Source organism: Microcebus murinus, chromosome 22 (genome assembly GCF_040939455.1).
Source record: "Microcebus murinus isolate Inina chromosome 22, M.murinus_Inina_mat1.0, whole genome shotgun sequence".
NCBI lineage: Eukaryota > Metazoa > Chordata > Mammalia > Primates > Cheirogaleidae > Microcebus > Microcebus murinus.
The window spans coordinates 7,181,565-7,205,999 of NC_134125.1; the positions used below are offsets into that span (position 1 = coordinate 7,181,565).

General features: G+C 40.1%; 1 protein-coding gene across 1 annotated transcript in view; it reads right to left on the reverse strand.

Annotated features, from left to right (window-relative positions):
- PPTC7 (protein phosphatase targeting COQ7) overlaps positions 1–24,435 on the reverse strand; it is a 45,045-nt gene that overhangs the window by 19,674 nt on the left and 936 nt on the right. The gene's annotated exons all lie outside the window — the stretch shown is intronic.

A 24,435-nucleotide genomic window follows, 5' to 3' on the forward strand; every position in this document is an offset into this window, starting at 1 on the left:
GAGTTCTAAACCAGCTTGAACAAGAGTGAGACACCGTCTCTACTATAAATAGAAAGAAATCAATTGGCCAACTAACATATATAGAAAAAAAATTAGCCGGGTATGGTGGTGCATGCCTGTAGTCTCAGCTACTCGGGAGGCTGAGGCAGCAGGATTGCTTGAGCCCAGGAGATTAAGGTTGCTGTGAGCTAGGCTGATGCCACAGCACTCACCCTAGCCTGGGCAACAAAGCAAGACTGTCTCAAAAAAAAAGAAAAAAAAAAAAGAATTCACATGTGAATTTGGGAGTCAGGGTGAGGAAAAGAGAAGTATAGGGATAACTAGAGATCTACCTTACCAGGAGTAAGTATCATATTTTACTCTATGTTTTGTTTTTTTCTTGAGACAGAGTCTCACTCTGTTGCCCAGGCTAGAGAGTGCCATGGCATCAGCCTAGCTCACAGCAACTTCAATTTCCTGGGCTCAAGCGATTCTGCTGCCTCAGCCTCCCGAGTAGCTGGGACTACAGGCATACACCACCATGCCCGGTTAATTTTTTGTATATATATATTTTTAGTTGGTCAATTAATTTATTTCTATTTTTGGTAGAGATGGGGTCTCATTCAGGCTGGTTTCGAACTCCTGACCTTGAGCGATCTACCCACCTCGGCTTCCCAGAGTGCTAGGATTACAGGCGTGAGCTACTGCGCCCGGCTCCTTGGCTAATTTTTTCTATATATTTTTAGTTGACCAATTAATTTCTTTCTACTTTTAGTAGAGACAGGGTCTCGCTCTTGCTCAGGCTCGTCTCGAACTCCTGACCTCGAGCCTTTGCCTCCCAGAGTGCTAGGATTACAGGCATGAGCCACGACATCCGGCCTACTCTATGTTTTCTAAGCAGCTGTGAAGCGATCTGGCGAAACTATTACAAGAATTTAAGATAGTTTAATCGGCACTTCTTTTGAGGACTTCTTATTTTACTGGTGATAAGATTTCACCACAATATAAAATGCAACAGTTTATGTTAAAACACAGAATACAATTACAGTCCTTGCCACAACATCTGATGAATCATTCATTCTTTTCAAATTACTGCCTGCTCCAGAAGAGAATTTCTTCTTAACCAGTCTCTGGTCCAACAACCACAATTAACTTTAAACACAAATTGGTTTCATCTAAAATGCTCTTCACAAGAAAACCATTAAAATCTGAGATAACGTTTAGAGTCAATCCTGGCATTCACTAAATAATCTGTCAGCAGGTTGAATCTGACCTGACGCAGACCTTCAACATTAATCAGATTTCTCCCAGAATAGAGCGCAACCTTTCAGGCACCTGTTAGCTTTTTACATGAGCAAATGATGCCAGGCAAAATTCAACTGGCCAAATCTCTTTAAGGGAAAAGGAAATTCAAAAAGCATATAAACTTTTCAATGAAAGCATGGGGAAAAAACCTTAGTGCAGCAAACATCTGTAATTTACTTACAAAGAACAAGCTATAGGCCGGGCGCGGTGGCTCACGCCTGTAATCCTAGCACTCTGGGAGGCCGAGGCGGGCGGATTGCTCAAGGTCAGGAGTTCAAAACCAGCCTGAGCGAGACCCCGTCTCTACCATAAAAATAGAAAGAAATTAATTGGCCAACTAATATATATATATAAAAAATCAGCCGGGCATGGTGGCTTGTGCCTGTAGTCCCAGCTACTAGGGAGGCTGAGGCAGGAGGATCGCTTGAGCCCAGGAGTTTGAGGTTGCTGTGAGCTAGGCTGACGCCACGGCACTCACTCTAACCTAGGCAAGAAAGCGAGACTCTGTCTCAAAAAAAAAAAAAAAAAAAAAAAAAAGAACAAGCTATAAAAGGGTGAAGAGTCACATTTGGGATCAGAATAAGGCTAAATACCAGAATAGCCTACCTCACATATATTTGAAAGCTAGTTTTATTCATATTAGGTTATTAATATGTCCTCTCTCACATAAGCAAAAGCTTCAGACAACAAAGAGCAAGAACACCTTTTAAACAGTGGAATTGATCCAGATACAAAAGGAAAATTTCACTCAGAATGTATTTCAAAGGTAAAGAAAACAACTGTTAAAGGAGATATTGCTTAAGACCCCAAAGGTGTCAGCCGTGCACCTATCAAACAGCAAAGGATATGAATAGCAGCTAGGCGTGGTGGCTCACCGCTGTAATCCTAGCACTCTGGGAGGCTGAGGCGGGAAGATTGCTGGAGGTCAGGAGTTCGAGAAGAATATCCCCAAGAGCAAATGGAGGCCACACTGTACTATCACACCATGTACACTGTGCTGGGAGTAAGAGGGCCAGGGGAGACACAGCCTGCCTCTAAGAAGCTCCCCTGCTAGTGGGGAGCCTGACTTCTCACACAGGAACCAGACAAATGGCTTGCATAAACGCTGCTATGGGAGCATCAGTAGTGAGTGGTTAGTGCTTACAGGACACCACAAAGATGAAGTGGCAGCCAGATAGGCCCTGATGGGTCAGTCAGATGTCCACAGGCAAGGAAAGGAAATGAGAGGGAAAGAATGGCAGACAACCAATGTGGCAGGGGCTTGGGTGAGCAGGGAGAAGTTGAAAATGCAAGGTATGAGCAGAAGGCCCAGATTGCCAGTCTGAGAATGCTAGAGACCGGTGCTGTCTACCAGGGGAGCCACTAGCCAGCCACAGGCTATGGAGTTTGAAATGTGGCTACTTTGGTTTGAGATATGGTTGCTGTTAAGTGTAAAATAAACTCCAGATTATAAAAATTTAGTACAGACAACATAAAAACTGTAAAATATCTTAGTAATAGTTTTATACTGAACATAGTAAAATATTTTAGATCCTGTTGGGTTAAATATATTAATTAAAATTGCATCAGTTGCATTTTACTTTTTTAGATGTAGCTACTAGTAAACTTAAGATTACATATGTTAGTTTGTGGTATATTTCTACTAGACAGTGCTGCTATACAGAAGAAAGTTAAAGTTTCTGGGTAAAAGTGATATAAGCAATCTATATTTTAGAAAAATAATCCTGACAGCACCATAGACAATGGGCTGGGAGAGGGGAGAGATTGAAATCTTACAGGAGTCAACTGCAAGATTTTAGATTAGAGGTAATAAGAAAGAATTGACAATGACTGGAAATACAAAGGAAAGAATAAATACAAAAAGATACCTGGACTCTACTGTCAATACAGGAGTTCCCCTTATCTGAGGAAGGTACCTTCCAAGACCTCCAGTGGATGCCTGAAACTGCAGATAATATGGAACTCTATATATACATTTGGCCCTGCACATCCACAGATTTAACCAACCGTAGATCGAAAAATCTTCAGGGAAAAAAATTGGGTCTGTACCGAACATTGTACAGACTTCTTTTCTTGTCATTATTCCCTAAACAACTTTTTTTTTTTGGAAACAGGGTCCTGCTCTGTTGCCCTAGGCTGGAATGCAATGGCATGATCATAGCTCAGTGCAGCCATGAACTCCTGGGGTCAAGTGATCCCCCTGCCTCAGCCTCACCAGTGGCTGGGACTCCAGATGCATGCTACCACACTCAGCTCCCAGCTAACTTCTTTTCCATTATTTGTAGAGACAAGGTCTCACTATGTTGCCTAGGCTGGTCTGGAACTCTTGACCTCAAGCAATCCTTCCTCCTTGACCTCCCAAAGTGCTGGAATCACAGGCATGAACCACTGAGCCTGGCCAAATATTTTTACAAGCATTTATAATGTATTAGGTATTATAACCAATCTAGAGATGATTTTAAGTATATGTGAGGACGTGCATAGGTTATATACAAACACTACTGCATCATTTGTATCACGGACTTTGAGCATCCACCAATTTTAGTATCCATGTGGAAGGTGGGGGTCCAGGAACCAATCCTCCATGGATACAGACGAATGACTGTACTGTTTTTTCCTATACATACATACCTCTGATAAAGTTTAATTTATAATTTAGCCAAAGCAAGAGATTAACAACTAATAATAAAATCGAACAATTATAGCAATAAAAGTTGTGTGAATGTGGTCTCTGTCTCTCTCTCAAAATATCTATTGTAATGTACTGTGGGCAAACTGAAACCTTGAATAAGGGGCAACTACTGTTTCTGGACTTTCAGGAATGAGAAAGTATTGATTAGGTGATTCCACAGTAGGCCAGGGTTTGTAAATGCCTTTAGGAGATACTGAATTTTGTCTTGGGTATGCCAAGCTTCAGGTGCCATCAGGGCATCTTTGTGGAAACATTCTGTATGATGTCAGGAACTTTTGAGCCTACAGCTGGCAAGGCAGTTCAGGGCAGGAACATCTGAGAATTGACAACACAGTGGTAAATGAGATGCTCTGGGAGGATGTAGAGAGTAGTAAATTCAGGGTGCAGGTGGGGTAGGGGTTGTGGCACTGATCTTATTTTAGGAATTGGAATTCTTAGCCAAATAGGTCACTTGTGAATTGTATTAATATCTTACTCTTGGCATCAAATTACCATCACAGATATATGATAATTGATTAAGGAATAGCCAAGTATCCAGTTTGTCAGAATGATATAATCTCTACAGGGGTAGAGAGAGGTGAGGCTGAAAAGATAGGCTGAGTTAATAACTAGGAAGGCCTTGAATGCCAAGATAGAGGTTGCACTGAATATAGAAGCTATTTCCTTTAATTCACTGTAATCATCTTATGTCTCCATTAATAACATTCTGTGAACACACAACTAGCTTAAGTGTTTCCTTTGACCCAAAATCCAATTAAAACCATTATTAGATTAAGATAATGGTTATATATCAAAAATAGCTGAGCAAAAGGCTGAGAAGAGACTATAGGGCACAGAAAATTCCTTCAGCTTTATTATTTAAACGGAATGTCAGTTTTACAAAGTGGAAAATGATCAACTAGAAAATATTTATTATGTGTTTTTAAATTGTATGTTAAGTTTTTCATAGACTGATTTTCTAAAATGAAGAGCTAAAAGAAGAGAAATAATAATTCTAGTGTATCTCCCATCATTTAAATGAATCTTTTTATAAAAAGAAAATTCCTAATCCAGTTTTCATTTTTCTTTTTTTAAATAAAATTCAGCTAGCATGTTTATTCATTTTTTATTTCAAAATATTAAGGGGATATAAATGTTTTTGGTTATATGGATCGTTTTTATAATGCTTGAGTCACAGCTATAAGTGTGCCCATCATCCCCAAATAGTGTTCATTGTACACTTTAGGTAGGTTTTTGCCCATCCCCACCTACCCCCTAAACTTTCATTTTTCTAATTAACTAGCTTTTTGTCTTTTGGAAAATAGTATCTTATAACCATATAAAATGGTAGTTATAACCAAATAATAGTTATCATACAAAAACAAAGTTTTGCTGTACTTAAAAAAAATCACTTAATATTTTATTAATTTCAGAATTTTACTTAATAGCTTTGTTCTAAGCAAAAAGTTCAAGGAAAAAAATGTTTGGTAAGCAAGCTCAAATTGTAGAATGTTAAAAATTCATCTTCCCAATTACACAAAGCCACCTAACTACGTAGTTGCAAAAGGCTCACCTCAAGAAAGACTTTGGAACTAGCCAACATCAGCACAAATCTCTCCAGTGTTATCCTCCGTCATCAGCCACCAGCACGATGATACCATTCTTCAACCCCTCCAACTATACTCACCTTCTGACTGACATTCAGTTACTTACAAAGCAAACATTTTCTAGAATAAAGTGATGCCCAGAAAATAAGTACTAAATTTCAATATATAAGCATCAGTGAAGATAAACTTGGCAATTTTATTCAAAAATGTACTTAACATAGACTCTGGCAGAATTTCAAATATTGCTAACACTAAGTACCCTAAAGTAATAAACAGCTTTATTTCCTGCATCTTTGATGCTCTCCGGGCATTTTACATCATGCCTCACATTCCAATGAAGCAAGCTTGTTCTACAGGGATTGTTTTTCCATCAATGAAACACATCTCCTGTCTACTAAGATGAGTACTTGATCGTGAATCGAAACTCCAGAGAAGAAACTGAGTAACAATCTGGCTGGATCACAAGATTTGAATAACAAAAGTAGCAGGAGACCCTCTGTAGTCTGAGGAATAAGGGTATCTGCTTTTGCAGACTTTCTGCAACAAGGGTTATAGAAATGAGAAACTGGCTAGGCAATACTTAATGCAGTGCAACAACCATCTTCTTTTCAGATGCTGAGGCTCTTCTTCAAATACTATAATCTAGTGTTCTCAGAGCCAAACTTATTTGCCTAGGGGCATTATAGTCCAAAGCATTATAACTAGAGAAAAATGAGATAAAAGCAGAAACTCAATTTTCTATAAAAGATGGAACAGATCACATTTTTATCAACATTTCTTCAGCCTCAACTATTTGGGCATTTAAGAACATTCCCCTATGATTCACGACTGTGCAATGTTGCATCTGCAAATATTCCAAAGGCAAAAAATGTAAGATTACTGAAAAAATATTCAACAGTCAGATTATTCAGAAAAGGTGCAATTAGCTTTGACTAACAGTCCTTTTGGTTCCCTAGAGGTGAAATTATATAGATTATGATGCTGTCTGTGCTCTAACAAGCAAGTGATATATTTCCCTTGCAAGAAGTTTCCCCAAAGAAACCACTCTGCATTAATCAAAATAAAACCTGCGTCTTTTGATTCTACAGAGACTAAGTCTACAACAAGAACTCAAGATCTCTAAGCAGAACAGTTAACTCAAAAGCCAAGGCAGTGAAGCTCAAAGGATGGAAAGGAAAAAAGGTTCAACTCTGTAATAAAACCTGTGAAAATGGAACATAAAAGCAAAACTCAAAAGAAATGGAACTGTCCAGGATAGTTACCAAAACTCAAGGAATCAAAGCAGGAATAAACGGTCCATTTTATGTTTTAGAATTCCAAACAAAATAGCGAGCTATTTGTTGCTTGGCTTAGTAAATATGAAATTACTTAATTAACCAAATTAATGAGCCCACACACACACATACTTACATTTATTGTCCAGAATACTTCGTTTTAGAGAAGATAATTTCCAGACTATTCTGGGCAGTTATTTTGTCTTAAAAAGCAGTGAAAAGTGCTGAAATGAGGATTTGGAAACAATAGTGTGAAAGGCAAAGAAACTTAGAAGTCGATCTTTTTAACATAAAAATGTGCTTCCTCTTAACTTTAACTCTTCTGTTTAAACAACAAAGACTTAATGTGGAATTATCTATTCTGGCTCAACTGTGGCTTGGGGAACTTGTGTGACTTAGAGACTTGGTATGAATCACTAGCCTTCCTTCTATAAACTGCAAAGTTGAAGGTTAAGTCACTGAAAAGGTCACTTCATTCCTTTTGGACTGCAACAGTATCTTCCTCAAATGCTAAATGCTGTTAGCCACGCTTCCTGAACAGGGGAAGCAACAAACCAACCATCTGGGAGGTCATACTTATTTTATGTTATGAACAGTATAGGCAGGGCACCAAATGTGTTATGTATTAAGGGCCTTTATTAAAGCTGCGGCTTGTTAGGCTTTTTGTTATTAGGAAATGTTATGTAATGCCAAATAATGTGAGATTTAAGTAGGGAAATAACAAGCAATTAAAGGCTAGCTATCTGATATGCACCTAGTCGTACTGGTCCTTTAGGCTGAATGAAAGGTTTTCCTTCTGTTTATAATTTACAAGATTAGGTCTAGAATTCTGGTCAACGTGATATTTATACCAATTAAACTATATATCCTTGACCTAACACCAAAGATGATACTATTTACCCCTTGCTTTCTTCACCTCTCTATAAAAATAAGGGCTGGCCTTGACTGAAACACACATCCTCAGGGAAACGTCAAGAGTCACATGCAGCCCTGGCACAAGTGTTCCTTTTTATTTTTTTCCTCTCTGAGAATATCATTCTTTTGAATAAGCTGGCCAAGTAGAGAACTGTCTCTTAATTTCTGAAGACTAGCTGTATTTTTACCCTCCATAATTTTCAATTAAGTACCTATCTTTGAGTAATAAGACAATGAGCAATTTTTTTCTTTTTAATTTTCCATACTTTCTCATTTTTCAGTAATGAGTACATATTACTTTTTTATGGAAAGAACAACAAAAACTATTTATGTAAGGTCAGGCATGGTGGCTCACGCCTGTAATCCTAGCACTCTGGGAGGCTGAGGTGGGAGGAGCACTTGAGCTCAGGAGTTTGAGACCAGCCTGAGCAAGAGTGAGACCCCATCTCTACTAAAATGGTAAAAATTAGCCAGGAGTGGTGGCATGCACCTGTGGTCCCAGCTACTCAGGAGGCTGAGGCTGGAGGATCCCTTAAGCCCAGGAGTTTGAGGTTGCTGTGAACTAGGCTGACACCCATGGCACTCTAGCTCGGGCAAAAGAGCTAGATCTATCTCAAAAAAACAAAAAACAATCTATATAAATCCAGGTAGAACTACATTCCATACTTACATTTATTTTTTTTTTTTTTTTTTTTTTTTGAGACAGAGTCTCACTTTGTTGCCCAGGCTAGAGTGAGTGCCGTGGCGTCAGCCTAGCTCACAGCAACCTCAAACTCCTGGGCTCGAGTGATCCTTCTGCCTCAGCCTCCCGAGTAGCTGGGACTACAGGCATGTGCCACCATGCCCGGCTAATTTTTTATATATATATCAGTTGGCCAATTAATTTCTTTCTATTTATAGTAGAGACGGGGTCTCGCTCTTGCTCAGGCTGGTTTTGAACTCCTGACCTTGAGCAATCCGCCCGCCTCGGCCTCCCAAGAGCTAGGATTACAGGCGTGAGCCACAGCGCCCGGCCCCATACTTACATTTAATATTAAAGTTATTCAACATATTTTATGTATGTTCCTGACAGGGAACTTTTTACTGTATGAACATTTACTGTATGCTAGACATTGTGGTGAAAGGGAGCTAAAGGAACTTACACATAATAAAAGTTTTCCTGTTCATGGGAACTTAAAATCAAGTGGTAATGATTGTGGTTGGAGAAGGGGGTTTGGAGAGATTTAAGATAAATGACTATAATAAAACAAAATAAATAAGCACCAATAAAAAAAAAAGCAAAGAAAGATAATATGTAGCTAAATGAATCAGAAAAGGATCCGTGAAGAAGAGAAGTATCTGGAATGAACCTTGAAGGATGAAAGAAAACATGAGTTGTTGGGAGGAGGTTGAGGAGAGATGCATTTTGATCAGTTCCCTACAATTTGACTAATATGGATAAGGTACAAGTTTTAACAAGTGAGAATTCTAACAGCAGAGCAACCTAACCACCAGGTAAATGCCTATTACACCTGTGCCAGGAACCTCGCACCATTCACCAGCACAGACAATGTAGTGCAGGAGTTAAAGCACTTAGGAAGGAGGTCCCTGGAAGGAAAGGCTAGTCTGAGGCTACCAAACCCAACGAGGCTCCTGAGGCCTTTATTTGTTTTAATTAAGGCGCTTTGCTCAACTATTAGCTTAAGCATAACTAATAACTAAATAGTATTCAGAATCAGCAAAAATTACCTCAGTAAAAGTTTTAAATGATCATTTCTAATGTGAAAGGCAAGGGTATAGGCTCCAGAGGCAGACCTGAGTTCAAACTCCAACCCCAGAACTAGGTGTACCTGTAATCCAGCCCCCTTAGGTGTCCTCAGACAGCTCTCTGAGCTTTGGTATCTTCGCCTGTAAATAGGAATCATACAGACTTTACTGGGCCAGTGTGAGGAAGGAGGGTAATGTGCTCAGAGTGCAGGAGTTAGAGACCAGCCTGAGCAAGAATGAGACCCCGTCTTTGCAAACATTATTTGAGTATGGTGGTGCACAACTTGGGAAGGCTAAGGCAGGAGGACTGGTTAAGCCCAGGAGGTTTGAGGTTGCAGTAAGCTATGACGATGCCGCTGTACTCTAGCTGGGCGATGGACTGAGATCCTGTCTCAAAAAAAAATTTTTTTTAAAGACCAAGGAGCAAGTGGCAATAATTGTGCCACCAGTCTAGCCTGGAGCAATCAGGAAAAAAAGAATCTTTGACCCACGTTTGTAGGCTGCCAGCTCTACAAACGCTGGTCTGTGGTAACAACCAAAAGAACAATGCCCACTCACAGATAATGTATAAAAGATGAGTGGTCCATTCGGTTCTTCCAGTCACACATCTACCACCATTCAACATTCCATAAAACACTCAACAGTAACATTCTCAAGTACTAAGGAATAAATATATATTCATCTCCAAAAATACACAAGAAAAAAAAAAGATTCACTTGCATTTGAAAAAATGACTTTTTTCCCAGAAGTGACTCTGAAGTAACCTATTTAACACAATTCCCTTCAATGCCTGGTGCCTCCTGTGTGTCAGGATTCAGACAGAGATTTCTCATTTTAAATGGGAAATCTTAAAACAACTAGTAATAACTAAATGAGCCTAATCATTTTCTTAGGCCACTACAGTAATACCAGTGCCTTTGTCACGATCTTCTCCACTTCTCTTTCTACCCTCTATGCTGTGAACCCCCAGAAGGCCGAGTCTCCTTCACATGCTAACCATCACTTTGTCCCCACTGGCTAGCCCGATCCCGGCACAACAGTCCTCAACCCTTGCTGCACACTGAGATTACCTGTGGAACCCAAGCCCCACCCTCTGAGTCCCAAATCAGTGTGCCCAAGGTGAGCCTGGGCTGCCCAGCACGAGTGATTCTATTGACAATCACTGAGCCAGCTGGATGCAAACATTCCACAAGCCTGATGCTTCTGCCTCTAAAATGTCTCTTACACCAAAAAAATCACCTATTTTCCATTCCTGAATTTGATCCTTCATCTTGCATTTCCCAGCCTAATGAATGGTAGCCCAACCACCCATACTGTCTAGGCTAGAAACCTTAAGGAATCTTCTAGGTACAAAACCTCAAAATCAACTTTAACTCCTCTATGACCAATTACCGTCAAGTCTGCAAGGTGTCTGAAGCCCAACTACTTTCCACTGCTCTAGTTAGAGACTTTCCAGCTCACTTTCAGTAGGTTCCTAACTGGTCTTTTGCCTCCTATTCTCTCATTACACCCCGCTATCAGTTTGTTTTTTACAACATTGCTATATATTCATGTTACTCCTCTAGACAAATAACTTCAGTATGTACATATTTACTTGCCTGTGTTTGCCTGTGTACGTAAAAACATTCTTTAGAAAGATACACAAGAAACTAGTAACAATGGTTGCCTCTTGGGAGAGGGACTTTGTAGCTTGGTGATAAGAGTGAGAGGGGGGGAGGCAGTGGTGGCTCACACCTGTAATCCTAGCACTCTGGGAGGCCGAGGTGGAAGGGTCCCTCAAGGTCAGTTCAAAACCAGCCTGAGCAAGAGTGAGACCCCGTCTCCACTAAAAATAGAAAAAAAATTAATTGGCCAACTAAAAATATATAGAAAAAATTAGCCAGGCATGGTGGCGCATGCCTGTAGTCCCAGTTACTTGGGAGGCTGAAGCAGCAGGATTGCTTGAGCCCAGGAGTTTCAGGTTGCTGTGAGCTAGGCTGATGCCATGGCTAGTGACGCCATGGCACTCTAGCCAGGGAAACAGAGTGAGACTGTCTCAAAAAAAAAAAAAAAAGAGTGAGAGGGAGACTCTTCACTGTACATCCTTTTAAATTCTGAACCATTTATGTGCAGCCTCTTCAAAAACAACCAAACTAAAAATGACAAAAGCAAAAACATCTTCTATAGCTTCCTACAAAAAAAAAAAAAAAAAAAAACACAAAAAAACACGCTACTCCTTAACATGGCAACTGCAACCTTCAACAATTTGGTCTTATTCTATTTTCTAACATCAATTCTCAACAGTACCCTCTATCCTGACCCCACAAGCCACAAGACACATGTAGTTTGGGGAATCTACTTTGCCTCTGCTGATCCTCCAATGTGGAGAGTCTTAGCATTCTTCTCATTTGCCTCACTTTACTGAAAAATCTATCTTGCAAGGCCTGACTCTGCTTCCCCAACATCTAATGTGCATTCTTTCACACTGGTCCTGTGCTTATGTTTGCCTTCCTCCTCAGACTGAAAATTTTGGGTTAAAGTCTGTTTTTGTTCATCTTGGTTTCTTCACAGTACTTGTCAAGGACTAACAACAGGAAGCAACCAGTGAACACAATGAATTCAGTTGATTGCACTGAAAAGTTAGAATACTAACATTACTCTGGGTACACAAACTTTCAGCCAAAGACTCCAAAAAGAGAATGAACCTTGTATCAGATCCTAGCATTGCACAAGGTGTCATTCCTTGCATCAGAACTCACTATAAGATGCTCCTATTAAAGAGAAGGCTGCTCTTGCACAAATGTACAAGATGCACACTTGTAGTCCCAGCTACTTGGGAGGCTGAGGCAGGAGGATCACTTGAGCTTAGGTGTTCAAGGCTGCAGTGCACTGTGATCATGCCTGTGAAGAGCCACTGCACTCCAGCATGGGCAATATAGAGATCCCATCTTGGAAAAAAAAAAAAGAGAGAGAGAGAGAGTGAGAGAAGGCTGATGGAAAGAGCATTTGAAAGGAGTCTGAATGTAACACTACTCCACTAACTGGGGCTAGGACACTGGCCAAATTACTTCTCTAAGCTTTACTTAATCTATAAAGTGAGGGGCAGGAGGACACATCCTCTCTAGAGTTCCTTTTTCAGGTCTAAGATTCTGGGACTCTAAATTAAACAGCAAGAAAAAAGAGTCCGTTCTAGAAATTCTTTATAAAATAATGGTTAACAAATACAGCTATACTTTATGTTTCACATGTAATACTACATTTACTGCATGAACCAGTTTTGAAGCAAAGGTTCCATTTCAGGCTTCCCAATTTATCCTCTGTCCCTATTACACTGGCACATGTACATTTTCAGAGAAATTTCAATAAAGACCCAGAGAGCAGATACACTTCCTCTTGTCCTTTCACTTTAGTTTTAACCATCTGACTAAAATATTGGTAAAGTTTTTCTCTCTTAAGACATTAACAAAAAGTCAGGTCAACCATTTTTCAATTTGAAATTCTAAAAAAGAATAAAAGGGGTGCAAAAAAAGGAGTAAAAGATGGTTATAGATGAGTATTAACTGACTTCACTGAATTCAAACAATCTGTAAATAATATGTACAGAACATACACTAGTCACTACCTATCCGAAGTTTTGCTTTCCAGTTTCAGTTACCTGTAGTACAACAAAACAGTTTGAGACCACATTCACATAACTTTTATTACAGTATAGTTGTAATTGTTCTATTTTATTATTGTTGCTGATCTGTAACTGTGCCTAATTTATAAATTGAACTTTGCTATGTTCATGTTACATACATATAAAGGTATGAATGTATAAATGTATAGGAAAAAACATAGTACATGTAGGGTTAGGTACTATCCACAGTTTCGGGTAAACACTGGGAGTCTTAGAACTATCTATCCCCATGGATAAAAGAGAGACTAATGTATTTACAAAACACACTAACCTTGTTATTGAAAGCCATGACTGAATTTAGCATATGTCAACAAGAAAAACAATAAGATCAAAGTAGCTTCTCAAAAACCAAGAGAAATAGATTTCTAAAAACAAGGCTTGGCAGGGTGTGGTGGCTCACACCTGTAATCCTAGCACTTTGGGAGGCCACAACAGGGGAGGACTGCTTGAGGCAGGGAATTCTAGACCAGCCTGAGCAATATGGCAAGACCCTGTCTCTACAAAAAATGGAAAACAGCCAAACATGGTGGTGTGTGTCTGTAGTCTCAGCTACTCAGGAGGCTGAGGCAGGAGGATCATTTGAGCCTAGGCATTTGATGTTACAGTGAGTTATGATGATGTCACTGCACTCTAGCCCAGGCAACAGAGCAAGATTCTGTCTCAAAAAATAAAAACAAGGCTTGCATAAGACATCCCTGTTTAGACTTTCTCATTTCATATAAACACTAATGGCCATATCACTCATGGTCAGCAGTTTCTAGCTCTTATGGAAATAGCTTAATACATTAACTGCCAGGTGAGTTGTATTTAACTTATGAAGTATAAATAACTCATCTCTACCTTGGAAGCCATGTGAACTATTTTTCAAGTTGCATATAACTCTCACACACACAAAACAATAAAAAATAACAAATTTTTCATTAAGTTAGAAAGGATTTTATTTTTAAAGTTTTTATTCTATTTTCATAACAAAACATCATGGCCCCAAGGAAAAGAATGTTTTTCTAGTGCGGCAGTCAATGTGTTAAATCTATTTTCTTGTCCAAAACTGCTATCAAAACAGATGTGAAAGCAGAAGCACTCCTGTTTGCTTCATTCAGCACACCAACCTTTTACATCTACCTCAAATGACAGCACAGACTACTTCTGATAAGTCAAAAAACTTGCTAGACAACAGTATCCTTGAAAGATCAAAATGTAAAGTTACAGTAGTCCAAAAAGAGATAAATTCCTTTCTTCAAAATAGTCTATTGGCTGGGAGTGGTAGGTTACACCTGTAAAACCAGCACTTTGGGAGGATTCTTGAGGCCAGGAGGTTGAGACCAGCCAATATAGCAAGACCCAACTCTATAAAAAAAATGAGGGGAAAAAAAATTAGCCAGGCATGGTGGTGTGTACCTGTAGTCCCAGCCTTGAAAAGCTGAGGGAAGAGGATCACTTGAGTCAGGAGTTTGAGGTTATAGTGGGCTATGATTAAGCCACTGCACTCCAGCCTAGGTGACAGAGTAAGACCCTGTCTCTGAAAACAAAATAGTCTGTTAATGGGTAAGAGAAAAATCAATGCAAAATGTGTTGGAATTGGCCGGAGTAAAAATAGTACTGGCCCCTTCAACAGAAAGCACTCTTTGTAGAAGTCACTTTTGTAGTCTCTGGCAAAGTTTTTGCAGTCATTTTGTAGTTCTTGGGATTCATACCAACAATTTAATCACTTCTAGAACCCGCTACAAACTTCTTCACCTCAAAAACAACTGTTTAAGAACCTAGTGGCTGGGCACAGTGGCTCACGCCTGTAATCCTAGCACTCTGGGAGGCCAAGGTGGGTGGATTGCTCAAGGTCAGAAGTTCAAAACAAGCCTGAGCAAGAGCGAGACCCCGTCTCTACTATAAATGGAAAGAAATTAATTGGCCAACTAATAGATATAGAAAAAATTTAGCCGGGCATGGTGGCGCATGTCTGTAGTCCCAGCTACTTGGGAGGCTGAGGCAGGATTGCTTGAGCCCAGGAGTTTGAGGTTGCTGTGAGCTAGGCTGAGGCCATGGCACTCACTCTAGCCTGGGCAACAAAGTGACACTCTGTCTCAAAAAAAAAAAAAGAAAAGAAAAAAAGAACCTAGTAAATTTATAAATTGTTAAATGAGACAGACTCAAGATCAATAATAAGCTTAATGATGAGAGCAATTTCATAGCAGTTGGGAAAGTATATAGTAGTATAACCCTTCTGGAGGGACCTATGGTAATATTTATATCAGAGGAGTTGTAAATGTTCATAGCCTTTGACCCTGGAACTCCTATTCAAGGAATTTTCCCTAAGGAAATATTCAGGTGTTAAGAGATATTCACTCTAGTGTTTTCTAATATATAAAATTAGAAACAGAAAAGGACAAATTTAATAAATTATGGACTATATTGCAGGAAAATATGATACAGTTATGCTTATTAGTATGGAAACATACTCAACCTATCTTTAAAAAAAAAGCATTACAGAGTAGAATACACATTAATCCAATGCTGTTTAATGTGTATACAAACAATTATATACACAAGGGTGGAGGGAGCCGCACTGACTACAGCTGAGTTATGAAATTACAGGTGTTTTATATGGTACTGTTCTGAACATGTGTAACTTGTATAAGCAAAAAACAGAACCATTTATTTAAAAGCACTAGACCAGAGGTCCTCAAGCTTTTTAAACAGGGTTTTAGTTCACTGTCCCTCAGACCGTTGGAGAGTGCACACTGTGGGCCTGGGACAAGTCGGCTGCTAAGCAGGACAGGCAGTGGCGGCAAAAACACCCAGCGGGCTGGATAAATGTCCTAGGCAGGCAGCATGTGGCGTGTGGGCCATAGTTTGAGGATGTCTGCACTAGACCAACAAGCCAGAGACCTAGGTTCAAGTCCCAATGTGATACTGACTATACCAACCTTACTGAGTCAACTTCATGGATCAGGAAATACATTCAGATTAAGTGGAGTTAAGAGCAGCTACTTCATAGAGTCATAAAGATTAAATAAGTATAACATTAAAAAACTCCATAAATCTAAAGCACCGGTAAGATGGTACAATCATGTTTTGTGACAGATATTGAATGACTGCCTTAGAAGAAACAGTGAAGTACTTTCACTTCTTAAAGAACAAATTCTGTCCCTTTCCCCCAAAGCCTATTGTGAAACTTTTTCAAAAACATTTAGCATATCTCTTCTTTAAAAATTCTAAACTAAATTGAAAGAGCTGTGCCAACTGCCAACTTAAGTGTATATGAATAATAAGTTGTGTGTTAGCTAATGCTCTCTGCAGTAGGTCTGCTTTTACAGAAAGTCTTGATTTATGACATGTAATTTGTGAACTGCTTAACAATAGGAAACAAATTATTTTATATTTTAGATCAAGGAGACAGAAAAGTCCCTATCAGATTTTTAAAATATATGACAACTCCCAAGCAAGACAGACACAGAAATTTTATTACTACTGACAAAAATCAGGATCCAAGACATTTCTTAAAAAGAGCCCAAAAATTAACTCATTTTGAAAGGCAAATTCACAAGGCACACTATTTTCAACTGACCAAAACTTCTGGTTTAAAAAGTCAAATTTTTTTTAGAAATAAAATACTGTTAACTTACTTTTCCAAAGCATTTTTCTGAAAATTCTGAACCTAAAGCCCATGTAAGGCCTATCTAAAGGTTATGATGATTTATATAAAATGAATTTGACATTTAGGTTGAACTTGATGTAAGTGTTTGATCTACTCAAAGGACATGGTTGTAGGTCATATTCTAAGCCAGTGTAGTGCTTCTGGAATCACACACTAGTACAAACTCCATTTGGATACTGTTGCAACCATTCAGGTTATGTACTGCTGAGTTTCATAAAGCAGGGCTAAAGTTCAGGGTACAGTCTCCTCCCACTCAGCAGCCACTCCATCCTCCCCCCAAAAAACCTCCACAGAAGCCTTCATCTGCTACAATTTAAAATCTCTTTACAAAAATATATCTTCTAAAAAGTCTAAACAGTTATGCTTCTAAAACTCAATTGCTTGCTCTACAAAGAGTCATCCAGAATCCTTTAAAGAGATTATTAACAAATTGAGAAAGAAGCTGGAAGTTGGGAAAATTTAAAACTAAGCTAGAGAATCTCTAGATTAAAGATTTGTGAACAAAGGAAAACTAGCTCTGAATCTATTAACAAACAAGGAAATGACTTTTAAAAAAGTACAATACATCTATATAGCAAAATGAGAAAAATATCCAGGAGCAGGAGTTTAAAAAGCAAACTTCCTCTATCCATCAACCAACCTGTAATCTTACTACAGAATGCAAGAACACTCAGAATAGTTAGCATCTAGTCAGTGGCTTTTTTTTTTTTTTTTGAGACAGAGTCTCACTTTGTTGCCCAGGCTAGAGTGAGTGCCATGGCGTCAGCCTAGCTCACAGCAACCTCAAACACCTCGGCTCAAGCAATCCTCCTGCCTCAGCCTCCCGAGTAGCTGGGACTACAGGCATGCACCACCATGCCCAGCTCATTTTTTCTATATCTATTAGTTGACCAATTAATTTCTTTCTATTTATAGTAGAGACGGGGTCTTGCTCTTGCTCAGAGCTGGTTTCGAACTCCTGACCTCGAGCAATCCTTCCGCCTCGGCCTTCCAGAGTGCTAGGATTACAGGCGTGAGCCAATGCACCCGGCCATCAGTGGCTTCTTAAACCATGCTGTTTCATTAGTCCTAGATGGCTCTTTTACTAAACCCACATTCTCACACTTAACATTTCACAATTTTCTCCTGAAAGCACATGAATATTATGAAATCAGGCACATTTAAAGTACTGATTGATCTCAGAACTCACGTTTGATTGCTGCAATTTAAAAAATAACCTCCCTTATATAAAATAATTATATATACATTAAAACTATATAAAAAACAACTATACTGTTGTTAAACAGAGTTAACAACACAAAGTTAAACAGAGTTACAATATGACCCTGCAATTCTAACCCCCCAAATTAAAAACATACACGATCATACAAAAGCCTGTACAGGGCACTATTCACAATAGCCAAAAGGTAGAAACAACCCAATAGCCATCAACAGATGAATGGCTCAACAAAATGTGGTGTATTCTTACAATGGAATATTACTCAGCCATAAAAAGGGATAAAGTACTGACACGTGCTTCAACATGGACGCACTATATAAACATGCTAAGTGAAACAAACCAGACACAAAAGGATTCCATTTATATGAAATGTCTAAAACAGACAAATCCAGAGACAGAATCTACCTTCTGTTTGTTGCCAGGGATTGGGGCGGGGACATGGAAAGTGAATGCTAATAGGCAGGAGGTTTGGGGGAGAGTGATTAAAATGTTCTGGAACCAGATAGGAGCAGTGGTTGCACAACTTTGTAAATGTAAAAACTACTAAACTGTACACTTTAAAAGGGTAAGATGTTATAGCATGTGAATTACACATTTCAAATTTTAAAAATTCACTCAAGGTCATATTTGTTATCAACAAGAAGACAAGGCTAGAATTTGACTTTATTACAACTGTTTGAAAACAGCAAATTCTACCTAATCCATTCACTTTTTTTTTTTGAGACAGAGTCTCGCACTGTCACCCCAGCTAGAGTGCGCAGTGGTGTCATCACAGCTTACAGCAACCTCCAACTCCTGGGCTCAAGGAATCCTCCTGCCTCAGCCTCCCCAGTAGCTAGGAATACAGGCCATTCACTTCTTAAATAAAATTGAGATCTTAATTTGGTTCACATAATCTTTATACTCTTTATATCTTAAAACAATTAGGTTTTTTTGTTTTTTTTTTTTGAGACAGAGTCTCACTTTGTTGCCTAGGCTAGAGTGAGTGCCGTGGCATCAGCCTAGCTCACAGCAACCTCAAACTCCTGGCTCAAGCAATTCTTCTGCCTCAGCCTCCCAAGTAGCTGGGACTACAGGCATTCACCACCATGCCCGGCTAATTTTTTCTATATATATTAGTTGGCCAATTAATTTCTTTTTATTTATAGTAGAGACGGAGTCTCACTCTTGCTCAGGCTGGTTTCGAACTCCTGACCTCGAGCAATCCACCCGCCTCGGCCTCCCAGAGAGCTAGGATCACAGGTGTGAGCCACCGCGCCCGGCCTATATCTTAAAACAATTAGTTTTAAGGCTGACATTACTCACAAAAACACTCCAAAATTCTGACCACAATCAAAATCAGATTCAAAGGCTGGAATATTAAATTGTTTTAATTTCATTTTTAGGTTTCAAGTTTAACCAAGCTTAAATAAACATCCAACAGTTTTATAAGAATTGCTTTACAACTCAATATTCAGAGGTCAGAATTTACATGGCATAGACCATGCAGCCATTTTTTAAATAAGTGGTTTCTGTAAACTGTGGTTTAGCATGCAGAGCAGTTTTTGTTGCATTTCAGTTATGAGTCAGAATGAATAAAGAAGTTATAAACACACACACACATACACATACACATGCCTAAGGGGAAAAAGCATTAGAAAAATAAAAGTACCAGCAAATAGACTGGTTCTGAATTCACATATATTGTCAAGAAAACTTGACCAGTGCTGTAAAAAAGAGGACTGGGATGAGGAATCTAGGTGCTAGTCCCAGTTTTGCCAATAACTAGTGCAGTAACCTTGGGAAGTCATTTGACGCTCTGTAGGCAGGCCTCTTTTCTCATAAGTAAAATGAAAGAACTAGACGCCAGTGTTTCTAAGTCTTACAATTCTCAACAGTCTTTGATTCTATTGTTAAGTAGCTTAGAGCTATGGGATGCCCAGTGATTATATTAGGCAGCTCTCATATTTTGTGTACCTAGGAAGCCACACCATATAAAGAGTAATAAGAGAACTCGGGATTAGCCACAGGGAAGGAGGAACAAGAAAAGTGTACATAGCTCCTGCTGGGACTGGTTTACTCCTGTTGGACCTAATAAAGAGAAAGCACCTTTGCCAATTTTCTAGAGGATGATAGGAGTGGTTCCTACGCCTCACCACACCCACCATAGTTGGTTTTTCCTAAAACAAACCCACTGGGGACTCTACAAAAATGTTGTGAAGCACAAAGTACTATTAGTCACTGCATGACTAATAGGACAGATCAATTCTAAATTAAAGAAACAAAACAGCTCTCTCTTTCTCATATAAAAAGAAATAAACAGCCTTAATTCCAGTCAAGGAGTCCTAGGTGACCACAGTAAATAATCTGAGGTGCACAGATACTTAGCAATAAAGTATCAAGCCAAAGAAAATGAATTATCTATAGAACTAGAGGTTCAAAAGCACTGAAGTTGAACATAACTTTACTACTCAACATAGCCTTTTTTTTTTTTTTTTTTTTTTTTTTTTTTGAGACAGAGTCTCACTTTGTTGCCCAGGCTAGAGTGAGTGCCGTGGCGTCAGCCTAGCTCACAGCAACCTCAAACTCCTGGGCTCAAGCAATCCTCCTGCCTCAGCCTCCCGAGTAGCTGGGACTACAGGCATGCATCACCTTGCCCAGCTAATTTTTTGTATATATATTAGTTGGCCAATTAATTTCTTTCTATTTATAGTAGAGACAGGGTCTCGCTCTTGCTCAGGCTGGTTTCAAACTCCTGACCTCGAGCAATCTGCCCGCCTCGGCCTCCCAGAGAGCTAGGATTACAGGCATGAGCCACCACGCCCGGCCAACATAGCCTTTTAATGTAATTTAGTTTGTAACTCCAACTTGTAGAGTAGAAAGCAGTATTAAAGACTCATCACTTCTTTCACAGCAAGAAGCTAATCAGAGCAGCGTGTGATGGAACGGTATCAATAAAACAGAAGTCACCATCTTATAAACGGTTTCATGGGAGCCAAGGATCAACTGAGGCCAACTCATGAAGTTATTTCAGGTGGCTCCCAACCAAGATCGCTTTCTGGAAGAGCTCTTCCACAACAGGACAGTCCTGGAGAACCTGTCCTTCACAGTCCCCATCCCCCACCAGCTGCACATATGCCTTTGTGTTCATGCTTGATCTTTGTCAAATATGGCTGACAACCATCCCTTGGCCATATAGGCAACCACCAGTCTGGTTGTGCCTGATGGCATTCCTTTTAAGAAGTATAGGCTAGGCCCACTGCCTCACACCTGTAATCCTAGCACACTGGGAGGCTGAGGTGGGAGGAATGCTTGAGCTCAGGAGTTCAAAATCAGCCTGAGCAACAGCGGGACACTGTCTCTACAAAAAATTAGCCGGGCATTGTGGACTGCACATTGTGGACTGCACGTATAGTTCCAGCTACTCAGGAGGCTGAGGCAAGAAAATTGCTTGAGCCCAGTAGTTTGAGGTTGCAGTGAGCTATGCTGATGCCACTGTACTCTATCCAAGGCTACAGAGTGCACTCTATCTCAAAAAAAAACAAGTAGTGTACAGAGCTAGGGTTCTTAATGTAATACCCATGCATGGGCTTCTAGGTGGTACATGGATGGCCTTCATATAGTCAGTGAAATCCCTGAAACCCTATGCAAAATTTTGTCTATGAGTACACTTTTTCTGAGGAGAGAACCCTTGGGCAGTCAAAGATCCTCAGAGGCTGTGAACCAAGGAAAGCTAAAAATCACTGGTATAGTCCTAGGTACGAAACAGAAGAAATCTACAAAAAAGGGCCTATGTAAATGAGATAGAAAGTAATGCCTTTGGGTGTGGTGGCTCACGCCTGTAATCCTAGCACTCTGGGAGGCCAAGGCAGGCGGATTGCTTGAGGTCGGGAGTTTGAAACCAGCCTGAGCGAGACCCCATCTCTACTAAAAATAGAAAGAAATTAATTAACCAACTAAAAATATATATACAAAAAATTAGCCGGGCATGGTGGCGCATGCCTGTAGTCCCAGCTACTTGGGAGGCTGAGGCAGTAGGATTGCTTGAGCGCAGGAGATTGAGGTTGCTGTGAGCTAGGCTGATGCCACGGCACTCACTCTAGCCTGGGCAACAAAGTGAGACTCTGTCTCAAAAAAAAAAAAAAAAAAAAAAAAGAAAGAAAGTAATGCCTGTTATTTGAGGTGCAAAATTAACAAAAGGTGCCATCTATTCAAAACAAAAGGAAACTACAATCTGATGAGCAGAAGCTGTAGTCTTTACGGCCAGGTAGTCCACTCCGTACATCCTCTAGTTTGGAGAAGGAAAATGAACAGAGGATCTGCCCAAGACCATACATCACAAAACTACTAAGTGGCAAGCTGAGCATCAAAGTAGGCCAGGTTTCTGCCAGGATGCCAGACCATGAAAATATGCTTATACTTTTTTAGAATGAGTTTAATCAAAATTCTCCATATCCATGTAAATATCCCACTCCACTAAGAAAGTAGCCTCTAAAATTTTAAAATCAAGCTTCAGGCCGGGCGCGGTGGCTCACGCCTGTAATCCTAGCTCTCTGGGAGGCCGAGGCGGGCGGATTGCTCGAGGTCAGGAGTTCGAAACCAGCCTGAGCAAGAGCGAGACCCCGTCTCTACTATAAATAGAAAGAAATTAATTGGCCAACTAATATATATAGAAAAAATTAGCCGGGCATGGTGGCGCATGCCTGTAGTCCCAGCCACTTGGGAGGCTGAGGCAGAAGGATTGCTTGAGCCCAGGAGTTTGAGGTTGCTGTGAGCTAGGATGATGCCACGGCACTCATTCTAGCCTAGGCAACAAAGCGAGACTCTGTCTCAAAAAAAAAAAAAAATTCTAAAAATCAAGCTTCAGTATAGGGATTTGATACATTTAAACAACCTCAAATCATCAATCAAATCACAGATCTTTCACAAAAGCCAGTGCATAGCAGATTTATAAGATGAACCTTAGAGGGTCATTATCCCCTATCCTGTTGAATTATGAATGCAGCTTTAAAAAAAGCAGCACAGGTCAGAAGCTCACTGAGTGAGGCACTTCTAAATGCATTGGGAAAAGATAGCTACTGACAGCCCTTTAAAAAAGAGTCAGTCACACTAACTTCAGAGTGGATCTGTACAATTTCAATCTGCAAGCTCCCAGACCTCTCTCTCTCTCTCCAAAGTTAATATCAATAGCGTTGCCTAAACAATAAATGACTTTTTTCAACCCAGGTAATGTGGTCATTCACAACCTTTCCAGTCCCATGTTCACAAACACTACATATGGTAGAACCAAAGATACTGGGCAATTATTTTGAGATCAGATTAAAAAAATAATTATAGGTTGGTCATGGTGGCTCACACCTGTAATCCTAGCACTTCAGGAGGCCGAGGCTGGCGTACTGCTTGAGGCCAGGAGTTCGGGACCAGCCTGAGCAAGAGAGATATCCCACCTCTACAAAAAACAGAAATATTAGCTGGGTGTCTCAACTACTTGGGAGACTGAAGCAGGGGGATTGCTTGAGCCCAGGAGTTGGAGGTTGCAGGGAGCTATGATGATGCCATTGCACTCTAGCCTGGGCAACAGAGCAAGATCCTCTCTTAAAAAATAATAATAGTAATAATTACTGTCATAAAAAAGTTACAGAACCATCTGTTCTATTGCCAAACTTCCGCTGGACACATGAAATTTAAAGTAACTAAAAACTCAGTCTCACTTGAGAAGTGAAATCAAAGTGACATTTGAACCCAAATTCAATGACAACATGTCCTTCAATGTCAAAGGAAGACCTTTATTTATCCAAAAAATTGTAATAGCATAGTATTCTATGGTATACACAGAGTCTCTCCAAAGATGTATGTTATGGTAAAGTTTCTAATTGCATGTGAATTATACCTAGCCTTTTCCGCAAGCTCTGTCCTTAGTCTCCCACCCCCAAAGGTGTAAGTGGAATAGGCCTTAGGAAGCACATGTGGCCTGAAAAGGCTTTGACCAATTCTCAAAGCTTTCTTGGCTGCAGTCTACAAGCAGGTTCAGCCATTCTATTTTGGGTCAAGGAGACTGACCGACTCTGTCACCCCCCAAGTGACCGCAAGTGGGCAAAATCAGTTTGGGAGAATGCACTGTGAGAGTTTTTCCACCAAGCCCACAGCCCCCCACTGTGAGACTCCGAAAAGAATGAAGATTTGGTCACGATCCAGGCAGCGAAAGAATACTACTGGACTATCTGGGGGCTCACAACAGTGTATGCTCAGGATCCAGCAGCCTGTGACCGGGCTGTGGCGTCAGGAGCAAGCGAAGAAGCAGGGATCCCTAGGGCACGCAGAGCGAAGAGGGAGAGAACCACAGCGAGGTTAAGAACCTGCAGGTGTCACCGAGGGAGGAGAGGTCGCCCGGGGCCGGCAAAGCTAAGTGACTAAGAATGTGGCTCTGTAT